The sequence below is a fragment of the Sciurus carolinensis genome, chromosome 3 (genome assembly GCF_902686445.1).
Source record: "Sciurus carolinensis chromosome 3, mSciCar1.2, whole genome shotgun sequence".
NCBI lineage: Eukaryota > Metazoa > Chordata > Mammalia > Rodentia > Sciuridae > Sciurus > Sciurus carolinensis.
Window position 1 is genome coordinate 18,738,796 of NC_062215.1, and position 10,758 is coordinate 18,749,553.

Sequence of the window (10,758 nt, forward strand, 5' to 3'; positions counted from 1 at the left end):
TTTCCAAAATGGCTAGACCATTTTGCATTCCTATGAGCAATACATCAGAGTTTCAATTTCTCCTCCTCCTCACCAACTTCTGTTATCATCTGTCTTTGTTACCATAGCCATTCTTTTTTTTTCTTTCTGAGGTGCTGGGGATGAAATCCAGGACCTCAAGCATGCTAACAAACTTCTCTACCACTGAGCTACACCCTCCCAGCTCTTCTAAATTTTTAGTGTGGTTGGGGAGGTTCAAGACTCAGGTTCAAATTGTGCATTTGAAGTCCAAAGGTGGTCTGCTGGAGAGTTCCCTCTTGCTTGGGGAGGCCCATCTTTTTGTTCTAGTAGGCCTTCCACTGATTGGATGAGGCCCACGCACATTATGGAGGGCAATTTGCTTTAACCAGAATTCAGTGATCTAAATGTTAATCTCATCCAAAAACACTATCTGAGTAGACACATAAAATGAACCCTCACATTATTCTTTGCTTTGTTTTTTTTTTTTTTTTTTTGTTGTTGTTGTTGTTGTTGAGCTGTAGGAGCTGTGAATATATTCTGTTTGGGGTTTTTGTTTTATTTCTTGGTACTGGAGATTGAACTGAAGGGTACTCTACCACTGAGCTCCATGAGCTCCATTCCAAGCCCCCACCCCTGTTTTTGAGACAGGGTCTTGCTAAATTGCCCAGGCTGGCCTCAAACTTGCGATCCTTCTGCCATAGCCTCCTGAGCTGCTAGATTATAGGCACACACCACCACGTCTATTTATTCTATTACATATGTTGCAGATATTTCCTCCCAGTCTGTCATTTATCTCTTGTGGTGTTTTATCATCCGAAATCTATTTATCAGCCTTTGCTTTGTGGTTTCTGCTTCCCTCCCCTTCTTGCTTAAGAAGTTATAAATATGAGCTGGGGCAGAGCTCGGTGGTAGGGCACATGTTTAGTACGTGCGAGAGCCTGGGTTCCATCCCCAGCACCGCAAAAATAACAAAAGAGGGAAGTTACAAATGTGTTGTGGTCCATTTCCATTCCTGCTGCCCCACTTACTATCCCTGCCCTGGAGTGAAGCTGTACAAGTGGCAGTGTTAGGGGACGGGCGGATGCGGATGGTGGGGACACGAGGTGACGAGAATAATTCTATCAAATAGGCCCACTGTGCTGACCCCCACAAACTTTCTTTTCCAAGAAGCAATTTACCTGCAGCCCTGCCTGGCCTCAGTGGACAGGCTATGTCACATTCCTCAGCAAACTACCTGTTATCTGCAGGAGAAATGCAGGCCCAAAATAATGTTGATAAGAGGAACCCAAGTTACCCTGAAGGAGCAGACTTTGGTGACCAGATCCTGAAACTCTGGAAGATAAAGATAGTTCCTCCCAACCATAAATCTGTAAGAATGTATGGTTACGAATCCAATTAGAGCCGGTCAGCATGGGCTAAGGTGCCATGACAACGGGGGACTTGAAATCTAATGTCACCCTGCTGTCAGTCAAAAGTCAAGAGGTGGACCTGGGTGGGGACTCTCTGGAAACTTCTCTGGGATCCCCAATAAAACTGGCGTGCAGGAGAGGCACATTGTCCCTCTTCTCTCTGAGAAGACGCACTCTCTCCCTTGAATGCGTCCCTTTCCCCTTTCCCACCTCTTCAACAAACTCATTTTTATTACTCTGAGTGACATGTCTAAAATCTTTCTGACGTGAATAGGGGTTTGAAGAGGGAGGTCTGGAAGCTGCCTCAGTCTCTAGGAGGGCCCCAGCTCCGTGTAACAACAGGAGGTCCTGTTTTGGAGCCTGGCCATTGAGGCCCCCCAGGGTGAAATCACACTTCCTTCCGTTTCTGCTTCTCCAGGTAGGCCTCCTGGCACTGCCTGCTGAGGTAGATGCGGCTCCAGGTGTTTTCTCTCCTTCCCTCCCTCCACTTCTCTCATCCTCTCCCTGATCCAGGGTTTCTTCAATCAGAATTACTATTCTGCACCCGCAGAAAGGCCACAGTCTTTTCGCCCAGGAGTTACCAGATAAAATGCAGATTGCCCAGTTAAATTTGTGTTTGCAGATTACAAGTGAATTTTCTGTAGTATAAGTCCCATGAAATACCTGAGACATTATTATACTTAAAAATTATTCCTTGGGGCTGGGGTTGTGACTCAGTGGTAGAGCGCTTGCCTAGCATGTGTGAGGCACTGGGTTGGGTCCTCAGTACCACACACAAACAAATAAATAAATGTCCATCAACAACTAATAAAGGTATTTTTTAAAAATATTATTTCTTGTTCCTGAAATTCAAATGTCACTGGGTACCTTGTATTTTTATTTGCTAAATTTGGCCATTCTGGAAGGCTAAAGTTGGAGAGAGGACACAAAACCAGCCGCCTCCCCCCCCCCCCCCACCTCCCCCCCCCCCCCCAGCCTCCCCATTCCTGCCTGAGTCACCTTGTGAGCAATTGTTGCCCCGGTTCCTGAGGCCCCTGTCCCCATCATCTGCCCTCATCATGGGGCATCTGACTGGCCACCTGCTGGGCTCTGCACCCAGCAGACATGAGGGGGAGATGAGTCACCCAGAAGTCTAGCTTGTAGAGGAGACCCCACCCCCTCCACAGAAGCCCAGAGAGAGTCACACAGCCACCTAACCCTTTTCAGATTTCTCAAGGGTGGACGAGGGAGTGATAAAGTCCCAGAAGCCTGACTGGGAGGGGTCTTTTGGGAGAGGATACTGGGGAAACCTTGCAGGTGGGAGACATTCAACTATTTCAAAAAGCTAGACTGGAAGGGAGGTTGGTGCTTGGTGCTCCCCCACTTCACAGGAGAGGAAACTGAGGTTCAGACAGGCTCAGCCTGAGGCCTGGAGGATTTATGAGGTATCAAGTGCCCATGCTGGGGTTCTGGGTTGAGGCAGGGCCAACTTCACAAGTTGCCACCGGACCTGGCATTGAGAGGGGCCTGTGCTTGCTTGAATGATCTCCTGTCCAGTTCTTGAAATTATTTTTTGTGGTAGTGGGGCTGGAACCCAGGACCTCGCACGTACTAGGCAAGTGCTCTCCCACTGAGTTACACCCCATCCTGAATTTTTAAAAATAATTTTCTAACAAAGGACCCCATATTTTCATTTGCATTGGACCATGCAAATTATATAACCCGAATTAGTTCTAGGCCCAGGTCCCTCTCAACCTCTGCATCCTCAAATTCAAGATGCAATGCAGATTCCTGGAATTCCTTCTTCATTATGAAGATCAAATGGAGTGGTAGGGTCAAGAAAATGCTTCATCAACAGCAAATGCTCTAAAGAAACAGAGTTTTTTAGTTTAAGATGGAGCCGGCAGCAGGGCATGGTGGTGCATACCTGTAATTACAAGAGGGTCTTGAGGCAAGAGGATCGCAAGTTCGAGGCCAGCCTCAGCAATTTAGTAAGACCCTGTCCCAAAATAAGAAATCGAAAGGGCTGAGGTTGTAACTCAGTGGTAAGGCCACCCTGAGTTCAATAGGAGTTTGAAGAGGGGAGCCGGGAGATGGGCTGGGTTGTGTACCCAGGTCTCCAGAAGCCCCCTAGCCAGGTGCGACCCTCTGGTCCCCCTTGGCTCCCTCTTTCTATCCAGCTGAACTCCAGGACAAGCAGGCAGAGAGAGCAGGGGTGGAGGCTGAGTCCTCAGCTCACAAGTGGGGCGGGGGAAGTCCCATTGCATAACAGTGTCCCTCTTTAGGAGGAAAGGGAAACCAGAGCTGGGGGGCAGGGCCCCTGGGCCGTGGGTGGGGAGGGGAGGCAGGACCGGGCTGGTTCCTAGGCTGTGGCAGGGTATTTGGGAACAGAGGTACTGGATGAAATTAGGAGCACCCTGTTGCTGTCCCAGCATAGTCCAAGAACTTGCCAGTGACAGTAAGCAGGTCACTTCCCTGTTTTGTTTGCTTCTTACTCAATCACTAGTTTTTAACAAAGTGTGAGCACTGGGGATGTAGCTCAGTGGTGAAGCACTCCTGGGTTCAATCCACGCCATGCCAAAATTTATAACCTGAAGCAGCGCTTTTGTCCTTCCCCACCCAACAGACTGACAAGAAGACTAGAGGCAAGAGTTCACTCTTTCCCACAAGCCTGGAAGTGGGCTGGGATCAGACAGACAGACCTCATCCCTGTCTACTGAGCCCAGTTTCAGCTCTGACTCTCAGCAGCTGGGTGACTTGGGCTTATTTCTCTGACCCTAAATGTCTTCACGGGGGGAATGGGGTAGCATCTACCTTCTAGGGCGTGCAGGAGGACCGAATGTGGAAAAGCTGCTGTGTAAAAAGCTGAGCACATAGTAATTCCTCAATAAACTTATTTCCTTCTCCATCACATCTGTTTGAAAGAATTTTCACAAGCAAGTTGTATGTATTCAGGACAAGGGAATTTATTTCCCAATTAAACTACTAAATTAATGATAATCTTTTTTTTTTTTTTTTGGTACCAGAGATTGAACTCAGTCACATCAACCACTGAGCCACATCCTCAGCCCTACTTTGTATTTTATTTAGAGACAGGGTCTCACTGATTTCCTTAGTGCCTCACTTTTGCTGAGGCTGGCTTTGAACTTGCAATCTTCCTGCCTCAGCCTCTCAAACTGCTGGGATTACAGGCGTGCGCCACTGCGCCTGGCAAAATTAGTGATATAGAATCTGATGCTAGTAAAGTGAAAAATAAGATGTCCAAACCAAACCAGACACAAGCACTCAGGTCCTCTAAAACATTCCCAGCTGCTCTATGATGGTGTCCCTTGGCTCACATCTAAGGACATCATGACCTTCCTCTGGGAGGGAGTGGCTGCTGGGCCTAGAAGACTTGCAGGGCCTGATCCCTGCTTGGGCGTCTGGCCAGGGTATTGAGTCCCTGTGGTATATGGACTAACTTTCTCCACCCTGTGCTTTTCTGAACTTGAGGGTCGTTGGGCATAGCTATGTCACTGGCTGGTCTCTGAGGTTTTGTTTTGTTTTTTGTGCTGGGGATGGAACCCAGGGCCTCGCACATGCTGGGCAGGCACCCTACCACTGAGCTACATCTTCAGCCCTCTCCGAATGGTCTCTGCATTGCTCGTGGACTTGAAGATGGAGCCCCACTGTCACCAAGGGCAGCAAGTAGACAATCTGGCACCTGGAAACAAAGAATAGCCTGGTCTGTGCCGCTGTGGACTCTGGCTGTTAGGGCTGGGTTTTCAGGAGGGTAGGGCAGGAAGCAGGAGCGGAGAGAACAAGATCTGGGCTGTTTTGAATGTCTGTGACACTGCAGAGCATCAGCTCCATCTCACACATGAGCCAGATGCTAAGGGTCTTGTCCCAAGTCACCCAGCCAGGAGGTAGTGGTGTCAATATCCGAGTCCAAGTTAGTCAGATCCCACAGCTTTTACACATGACACCAGACTCTGCTGGGTGCTAGCAAAGGCTCAGCTGGCTGCCCTGATCCTCTCCATAGCTCTTCCAACTCACCTGAGCTTGTAGCCCTTCTGTAGGCAGTTTCAGGAGTCAGGAAATTCCAACTCTGAGTGACTTGGAGAGGCCACTTAACTCCTCAGTTTCCTCATCTGTAAAATGGGTAACACAATAACCCTAGCACACCCTTCCCACAGTCACATGAGGTTCAAACAGGATAATGGATGTGAGGAAATCTTGTAAACTGGCACATTAAAAACAGGAGACATTCTTTCTTAGGACATCAAAAGGTTTCTCTGGTTAACCTGGTGATTTGTCTCTGAAGCAATGGGCCAGGGGCTAGGTGAGGAAACTACCCTTCCCTGATAGATCGGCATCATCTCCCAAACCCAGAGAAGAACAGCCAAGAGGCAGCGGCAGAAGGAACTGCCCTCCCAGGGCACCTTCCCCTCACAAACCACCTGTCCCCCTCCACACCTCTCCATTTAAACCTCAGCAGCCCAGGAAGGAAGTAGGGCCAGGAGCATTATTCTTTTCATTTTATTTTTATGTTTTGGTAGTGGGGATTGAACCCAGGGGTGCTTTACCACTGAACTACATCCCCAATTGTCCTGACCCGCGGGACATCAACAAGGGTGGCGAACCTAAGAGAGAAGGAATGAAGGGACAAGAGACACAAGGAGTGACAGCAAGACAGAAATTCTGATCAAGCTGCAAATTTTTATTGTTCACACGGGTATTTATGCTGAGGGAATGAGGGGTATGACAAGACGCAGGCTGGTTGGCTGTGTTCTTCTATTGGGCTCCTGATAGGGTGCAAGTTTGCGCGGCAGGAAGGTGAAATCCCGGAAGAGAAGCAGGGACGGCGCCATAGGCGCCATATCGTCAGAACTATCAGCCAGGAGGTGGGAGGGGCGTGCCTCAGTTGCCAGCTGCAGGGTGTTTGTGCAGGCGAGGCAACTGCAAAACGTTCCCTGGGCTGCTGCTTATTGTAAAGGTCAGGACTTCTCAGAATGAGAACTTCCTCTTGGTCCCTGACATTTCCCCCTTTCTTATATAAAATTATTGACCATATTCTGAGAGCCATATTTTAAGGGGGTGATAGAGGCTATGTGGCGAGGCAGGGGCGTGGCCTGCCCGGACAGGTACAGAGCTGGAATGACAATCCCTCGGGAACCGCGCCTGTCTTAGGTTGTCCGTGACAGAGCAACATCCTTACCCGTCATTGGATAATGAGGCTCTAGCCCTCATTTCCTGTCTTAGGTTGGTATGAGCTCTCACGAATCTTACCCGTGATTGGCTGTCCAGTTCAGCTCACAGGGGTGATGGTCTATTAAGATCACCATCACGATCCATCATCTCCAGTCGATGGTAATGAACCTGAATAGGTTTCGCCTGTATAGCCTCAATTTGAGTTCTAAGAAAAGCCATGATCTTGTTGAATAACAAAGGACCTATAGATACAATAAGCAGCAAGCAAAGGAGGGGACCTAGGAAGGGAAAGAGATAGGGAAGGAGTCCACTGAATCCAGTCCATAGTGGATCATCAGCCAGTGCTCATCGGCGTTTTTCTGAGTCTTCCTGCAGCTGTTTGATCTTGTCCTTAACAATTCCTGACTTGTTGGCATAGAAGAAGCATTTTTCCTGCAAAGCCAAACAAATGACTCCCTGTTCGGCAGTTAGAAGGTCTAAACCTCTCCTATTTTGTAGGGCCACTTCTGCTAAGGAATCCACCTGATCTTGAAGATCTTGTATGGTGCTTGAGAGTATCTGTACATCAGAAATCAATTGGATAATTTTGTATATTGAGTAAGAGAGACCCCCAAACCATCAGTACCTGAGGCCACTGCTGTAGTTATTCCAAGTCCTGCAAGTAAAGGGATAAAGGTGACAGCACGTTTAGCTCGTCCTGCAATGTGATCAATTGTTGGTATAGGAACAGGCTCATCTCCTGGAATAATGTCTACGTCTGGGAACAAGGCGGCTAGGACACATAATCCAGTCCAGTTGGTTGGCAGTTGAGTGAAAGCCTTTTTACCTCCACAGACAAATACAGTGCCATTAGGGGGGCACAATGGCTATGAAAGATTGAATGTCTCAGAGCAATCACTAAATGTCATAATCCCTACATTTAAATCCCAGGTATTATTATAGCCAGGTGAGAAAAAGCAAGTAGTATTGGAAAACATGAATGGTTGTACCAAAAATGGTGGAGTCGGTAGACAATTTTCACTGGTAAAATTGGACCATGGTGTATTAGGATAGGTTACATTCTCAGCAATTTTTCTAATAAGGATAGCAGCTGAGTCATTTCTATAATCAATCGGAATAGCTAATGGAGCGGGATATCCTAGCTGCAAGCAAAGCCAACAATCTGCAGTCAAGGGAGAATTGGACCGATTAAGCAAGGCGTAAGTGGCCTCAAGAATATCATAAGTGGCAGGGTCTATCTCAGAAGGTCTGTGTTTAGGTAGCGCTAGTGGGTGATATAAGAGACTAGGATGCAGTTCCTCGAACATCTGTTGAATTTTCTCATGGACTTGTTTGGCTCTATTAGAATCTTGGGGATCTCCACCGTCAGACACATGTAGGGGGGCCGTAGTAGACCAGCAAACTGTTTGCCCTACTAAGTCTGCAGGACATGAGGCAACACTTAATTTTCCAGGGGTATTAGACCAATCCCCTCCAGCTGATCCTGGATGGGACCTTAATAAGGTGGTAGTAAAATACATTTTACTCCCTGAGGAACAGGTTTGAGCTGAGGAATAACAAGAACTATGGAAGGAAGTGTGAAAGGTTGTGCAAGAATAGGGTGCAGGTTTGCCATTAACTGGGGGAATAATTTGTGGTTTTTCGATACAGTACCACTGAGTATGTGTCTCCCAAAATGCGATGTGACTGCCTCAATCTATCTCTTGGCGTTGTTTCAGGAGATTACCAATGTATGATGGCTTGTGATTTGCCTCATCAGTACTCAGTATAAATCCTCGCTCACACTTACATGGTTTGTTTTTGAGCTCCAGTAAATATTCAAGAACCTTAGCAGGGTCCTCAAGTCCTGCATGGCTGTGGGAGAGCAGTGAACAGGCAGCCATTATCCAGAGAAGCAGTGGTGTGCAGTCACAGAGTTTGCCATTCAGGGGATTTTTCGCATAGATTGTCGGCTGCATCTGTAAGAGAGGAGGATTCATCCTCAGGGGGAAGGTTTCCGTCCCTGGGTTGTGGTAAATCATTGACCTGTTTAACCAGGCGTTCTGGTAACCATCTTGGAGCTTCTTGTTCTTGATCTAAAATGCAAGCTGAGCCTCATCCCCAAATGAGGATGGGATCTGGGCCTTTCCATTTATTTGTTAAAGGACTGTGCCACATAACAGATGGGCGAGCAGAATTAGAAGAGGGATGCCAATGTCTATCTGTAGCCGAATGTCCTTCATTGTCTAGGGTAAGAAAGTTAAGAGCAAATAATGCATGATTAAGGCGATCCCTGGGAGTGGTAAATGCAAGGGAAGAGGCCTTAAGGCAGATAAGCCAGGTTTTTAAAGTGAGGTGTGCGCGTTCCACAATGCCTTGACCTTGAGGGTTGTATGAAATCCCAGTAGTATGAGAGTTTGAAGAGTGGCACAAAACTGTTTGAACTTGGTACTGGTATATGCAGGGTCATTATCTTAATATGTGCTGGCTTTCCCATTATGGAAAAGGATGAGACAAGATGAGAAAGGACATCCTTGGTAACTTCTCCGGAATGCGGTGATGCAAAAATAAGGCCACTAAAGGTATCTATGGAAACATGTATGTACTTTGTTTTTCCAAATTCGGGAAAGTGAGTAACATCCATCTGCCAAATCTGATTGGGCAGTAATCCTCGAGGGTTAACACCCAGATGTTGAATAGGAAGGGAGACAACGCAAGCAGGACATGCTTTTACAATTTCCCTTGCTTGTTGCCTGGTAATTTTACAAAGTAACCGAAGTCTCTGAGAATTTAAGTGGTGAAGGTTATGTAAATCTGTGGCCTCTTGGATAGATCCAATAAGAACTGGGAAAAGGGAGCGAGTGGCTGCATCAGCCTGAGCATTACCCCGTGATAGGGGACCGGGAAGATCAGAATGTGCTCTAATGTGTCCTAAGAAAAATGGATGTTTTCTAGCCTGAATTAGTTGTTGAAGCTGGTTAAACAAAAAGGCTGCATTGGAGGAAGCCTTAATGGTGGGTGAAATCTCCAATAGGGGCACAGAATGGGCAATGTAAGCACTGTCTGTATAAATATTAACAGGTTTATCAAAAAATGTCATAAAGACTTGAGTTATAGCAAACAATTCTACAAGTTGTGCTGATGGATAAGCAGTGTCAAAGGTGGTGGGCTGATTATCAACAACAAAGGCTGCACGGCTGTCATCTGTAAAAACAGTAAGGGCTTGTGGAATAGGAGCCTTCCGAGTAACCCGAGGAAAAATAAATGGATGTAATTGAGCAAAATGCAAAAGGGGGTCATTGGGAAGGTGGTTATCAATTGTTCCCAAAAAGCCTGATAGGGCAATACCCCATTCATCCCTTGTCTGTAGTAAAAATTGGGTCTGATCCTTAGTATATGGTATCAAAATGCTATCAGGGTCTTTGCCAAAATGTTGTCGAGAAAGCAGGCGACCTTTAATAATGATAGAAGCTACCTGAGCAGGATAGACAGCAATAACTTTAGAGGATGTGGTGGGCAAATGAACCCAAAGCAAGGGGCAACCATTATTTTTAAAATGTGGATCCCGCTGCCAGAATAGTCCCATGGGTGTATGAGGGGTGTGTAATATAACCAAAACCAAAGGAAGGTTATAAGATATTTGTGTAACAAATTGTTGAGCGATGACTTCTGTGACTTGAAGTAATGCTTGCCGCACCTCAGGAGTAAGCTCTCAAGGAGAAGAGGGGTCAGAATCTCCCCTTAAAATATCATTAAGAGGCAAAAGCACATAGGTGGGTAGTTTTAAATATGGTCTTAGCCATTGGATATCCCCTAGTAATTTTTGGAAATCGTTAAGAGTGTGGAGATGGTCCACACGCAATTGTATATTAGGGATTTGAATTTGATTAGTTTGAAGTTTGAGGCCCAAGTAGGTGTAGGGGTCCTGTGTCTGAACCTTATCAGGGGCTATCTGAAGTCCCAAGGCAGTGAGGGCCTTATAGAGATCCAAATAACAATTGTTAAGATCATAGGTATTAGGTGCAGCAATTAACAAATCATCCATATAATGTAATATATAAACTTGTGGCCACCGCTCTCTCACAGGGTCTACTGCTTGAGCAACATATTTTTGGCAAAGACTAGGGCTGTTAGCCATACCCTGGGGAAGGACCTTCCATTGAAATTTTTGCATAGGTTCCTGAAAATTGATGCGGGGGAG